Here is a 5,000-nt window from a genome sequence, read left to right as displayed (position 1 = left end):
GATGGTGCTGGGGGCAAGCGCCCGCCCCAGGGCCCAGCGTGTGCCGATGGTTATCGGGGCAACCGGCCGCACCAGGGCCCAGGGTCTCCCGATGGTGCTCGAGGCAACCGCCCGCACCAAGGCTCAGCATGTGCCGATTGTGATCGAGGCAACAACCCACACCAGGGCCCAGCTTGTGCCGATGGCGGTCGAGGCAAGTGCCCGTACCGAAGGGCAGCCTATGCCGATGATGGTCGATGCATGTGCCATCACCATGCGTCATCATGTGCCATTGATGGTCGAGGCCTTGGCCGAAGTTCGATTTTGAGCCACGGTGCCCATGCTTGGCTCCAGCATGTGCTGGTGCCGCATTTTTTTCACTCGGGACAGCATCGCCGGAGCATCGCCGGAGCATCGCCGGAGTACCGCCGGAGAACCTGACCGGCGGCATTGGGGTTCCGGCGATTGGGAGGGGGGCCGGGGGGGTGTGCGCACATGATGTGCGATGGGTGCTGGTACTTGGCCTTGTGTTGGCCCCCTATCCCTCATCAAACCTCTGAGAATTCACACCCCCTTAAAGAGCATTTGAGATTTTACAGGTTTGCTACCAGTAGCCGTTAAAGTGTCTGAAATGGGGACACTTTTTTCAAACGGTCACAAAATCTTCTCTACTTCGAGTTTTTAGCTGAATTTTTTTGTGCATGCCAACAAAAATAGAAGGATCATGCCTACAAAATTTGGGGCCAAAAATCCTTATAAAAAAATTTTAAAAATTCCCGAACCGCAAAAAGTTTCGAAAATCGTGAAAAATAGAAAACGAGTCATCTTCCAACGAAACTTCACGTGAAGGCTTAGGGGACCATTGTATGAATTTACAAGCCATAAAAATGGCATTGGCACGGCAGAAATTTGAAGATGTGCCTAAACCCACCAGGGCCCAGCGTGTGCCGATGGTGCTCGAGGCAACCGCCCGCACCAAGGCCCAGCGTGTGCCGATGGTGGTCGAGGCAACCGCCCGCACCAGGGCCGATAGTGTGCCGATGGTGCTCGAGGCAACCTGTCGCACCAGGGCCCAGCGTGTGCCGATGGTGATCGAGGTAACCTGCCGCACCAGGGCCCAGCGTGTGCCGATGGTGGTCGAGGCAAGTTCCCGCACCAGCGCCCAGCGTGTGCCGATGGTGCTCGAGGCAACCGACCGCACCAGGGCCCAGCGTGTGCCGATGGTGCTCGAGGCAACCTGCCGCACCAGGGCCCAGCGTCTGCCGATGGTGCTCGAGGCAACCTGCCGCACCAGGGCCCAGCGTCTGCCGATGGTGCTCGAGGCAAGCGCCCGCACCAGGGCCCAGCGTGTGCCGATGGTGGTCGAGGCAAGCGCCCGCACCAGGGCCCAGCGTGTGCCGATGGTGCTCGAGGCAACCTGCCGCACCAGGGCCCAGCGTGTGCCGATGGTGCTCGAGGCAACCGACCGCACCAGGGCCGAGCGTGTGCCGATGGTGGTCGAGGCAAGCGCCCGCACCAGGGCCCAGCGTGTGCCGATGGTGGTCGAGGCAACCTGCCGCACCAGGGCCCAGCGTGTGCCGATGGTGCTCGAGGCAACCGACCGCACCAGGGCCGAGCGTGTGCCGATGGTGCTCGAGGCAAGCGCCCGCACCAGGGCCCAGCGTGTGCCGATGGTGCTCGAGGCAACCTGCCGCACCAGGGCCCAGCGTGTGCCGATGGTGCTCGAGGCAACCTGCCGCACCAGGGCCCAGCGTGTGCCGATGGTGGTCGAGGCAAGCGCCCGCACCAGGGCCCAGCGTGTGCCGATGGTGGTCGAGGCAAGCGCCCGCACCAGGGCCCAGCGTGTGCCGATGGTGGTCGAGCCAGGAGCCCGCACCAAGGGCCGGCTTGTGTCGATGGTGTTCGGGGCAACCGCCCGTACCAGGGCCCAGCGTGTGCCGATGGTGCTGGGGGCAAGCGCCCGCCCCAGGGCCCAGCGTGTGCCGATGGTTATCGGGGCAACCGGCCGCACCAGGGCCCAGGGTCTCCCGATGGTGCTCGAGGCAACCGCCCGCACCAAGGCTCAGCATGTGCCGATTGTGATCGAGGCAACAACCCACACCAGGGCCCAGCTTGTGCCGATGGCGGTCGAGGCAAGTGCCCGTACCGAAGGGCAGCCTATGCCGATGATGGTCGATGCATGTGCCATCACCATGCGTCATCATGTGCCATTGATGGTCGAGGCCTTGGCCGAAGTTCGATTTTGAGCCACGGTGCCCATGCTTGGCTCCAGCATGTGCTGGTGCCGCATTTTTTTCACTCGGGACAGCATCGCCGGAGCATCGCCGGAGCATCGCCGGAGTACCGCCGGAGAACCTGACCGGCGGCATTGGGGTTCCGGCGATTGGGAGGGGGGCCGGGGGGGTGTGCGCACATGATGTGCGATGGGTGCTGGTACTTGGCCTTGTGTTGGCCCCCTATCCCTCATCAAACCTCTGAGAATTCACACCCCCTTAAAGAGCATTTGAGATTTTACAGGTTTGCTACCAGTAGCCGTTAAAGTGTCTGAAATGGGGACACTTTTTTCAAACGGTCACAAAATCTTCTCTACTTCGAGTTTTTAGCTGAATTTTTTTGTGCATGCCAACAAAAATAGAAGGATCATGCCTACAAAATTTGGGGCCAAAAATCCTTATAAAAAAATTTTAAAAATTCCCGAACCGCAAAAAGTTTCGAAAATCGTGAAAAATAGAAAACGAGTCATCTTCCAACGAAACTTCACGTGAAGGCTTAGGGGACCATTGTATGAATTTACAAGCCATAAAAATGGCATTGGCACGGCAGAAATTTGAAGATGTGCCTAAACCCACCAGGGCCCAGCGTGTGCCGATGGTGCTCGAGGCAACCGCCCGCACCAGGGCCCAGCGTGTGCCGATGGTGGTCGAGGCAACCGCCCGCACCAGGGCCGATAGTGTGCCGATGGTGCTCGAGGCAACCTGTCGCACCAGGGCCCAGCGTGTGCCGATGGTGATCGAGGTAACCTGCCGCACCAGGGCCCAGCGTGTGCCGATGGTGGTCGAGGCAAGTTCCCGCACCAGCGCCCAGCGTGTGCCGATGGTGCTCGAGGCAACCGACCGCACCAGGGCCCAGCGTGTGCCGATGGTGCTCGAGGCAACCTGCCGCACCAGGGCCCAGCGTCTGCCGATGGTGCTCGAGGCAACCTGCCGCACCAGGGCCCAGCGTCTGCCGATGGTGCTCGAGGCAAGCGCCCGCACCAGGGCCCAGCGTGTGCCGATGGTGGTCGAGGCAAGCGCCCGCACCAGGGCCCAGCGTGTGCCGATGGTGCTCGAGGCAACCTGCCGCACCAGGGCCCAGCGTGTGCCGATGGTGCTCGAGGCAACCGACCGCACCAGGGCCGAGCGTGTGCCGATGGTGGTCGAGGCAAGCGCCCGCACCAGGGCCCAGCGTGTGCCGATGGTGGTCGAGGCAACCTGCCGCACCAGGGCCCAGCGTGTGCCGATGGTGCTCGAGGCAACCGACCGCACCAGGGCCGAGCGTGTGCCGATGGTGCTCGAGGCAAGCGCCCGCACCAGGGCCCAGCGTGTGCCGATGGTGCTCGAGGCAACCTGCCGCACCAGGGCCCAGCGTGTGCCGATGGTGCTCGAGGCAACCTGCCGCACCAGGGCCCAGCGTGTGCCGATGGTGGTCGAGGCAAGCGCCCGCACCAGGGCCCAGCGTGTGCCGATGGTGGTCGAGGCAAGCGCCCGCACCAGGGCCCAGCGTGTGCCGATGGTGGTCGAGGCAACCGCCCGCACCAGGGCCCAGCGTGTGCCGATGGTGGTCGAGGCAACCTGCCGCACCAGGGCGGAGCGTGTGCCGATGGTGGTCGAGGCAAGCGCCCGCACCAGGGCCCAGCGTGTGCCGATGGTGGTCGAGGCAACCTGCCGCACCAGGGCGGAGCGTGTGCCGATGGTGGTCGAGGCTGCCGATGGTGGTCGAGGCAACGTGCCGCACCAGGGCCCAGCGTGTGCCGATGGTGCTCGAGGCAACCGACCGCACCAGGGCCGAGCGTGTGCCGATGGTGCTCGAGGCAAGCTGCCGCACCAGGGCCCAGCGTGTGCCGATGGTGGTCGAGGCAACCGCCCGCACCAGGGCCCAGCGTGTGCCGATGGTGATCGAGGCAACCGACCGCACCAGGGCCCAGCGTGTGCCGATGGTGCTCGAGGCAACCTGCCGCACCAGGGCCCAGCGTGTGCCGATGGTCGTCGAGGGAACCTGCCGCACCAGGGCCCAGCGTGTGCCGATGGTGGTCGAGGCAAGCGCCCGCACCAGGGCCCAGCGTGTGCCGATGGTGCTCGAGGCAACCGACCGCACCAGGGCCCAGCGTGTGCCGATGGTGCTCGAGGCAACCTGCCGCACCAGGGCCCAGCGTGTGCCGATGGTGGTCGAGGCAAGCGCCCGCACCAGGGCCCAGCGTGTGCCGATGGTGGTCGAGGCAAGCGCCCGCACCAGGGCCCAGCGTGTGCCGATGGTGCACCAGGGCCCAGCGTGTGCCGATGGTGCTCGAGGCAACCGACCGCACCAGGGCCCAGCGTGTGCCGATGGTGGTCGAGGCAAGCGGCCGCACCAGGGCCCAGCGTGTGCCGATGGTGGTCGAGGCAAGCGCCCGCACCAGGGCCCAGCGTGTGCCGATGGTGGTCGAGGCAAGCGCCCGCACCAGGGCCCAACGTGTGCCGATGGTGCTGGGGGCAACCGCCCGCACCAGGGCCCAGCGTGTGCCGATGGTGATCGAGGCAACCGCCCGCCCCAGGGCCCAGCGTGTGCCGATGGTGGTCGAGGCAAGCGCCCGCACCAGTGCCCAGCGTGTGCCGATGGTGGTCGAGGCAAGCGCCCGCACCAGGGCCCAGCTTTTGCCGATGGTGATCGAGGCAACCGGCCGCTCCAGGGCCCAGCGTGTGCCGATGGTTATCGGGGCAACCGGCCGCACCAGGGCCCAGGGTCTGCCGATGGTGCTCGAGGCAACCGCCCGCACCAAGGCTCAG

The sequence above is a fragment of the Durio zibethinus genome, unplaced genomic scaffold, assembly GCF_047325235.1.
Source record: "Durio zibethinus cultivar Kanyao isolate XHJ-2024 unplaced genomic scaffold, ASM4732523v1 HiC_scaffold_3, whole genome shotgun sequence".
Classification (NCBI taxonomy): domain Eukaryota; kingdom Viridiplantae; phylum Streptophyta; class Magnoliopsida; order Malvales; family Malvaceae; genus Durio; species Durio zibethinus.
Note: the sequence above shows the minus strand (reverse complement) of the source record.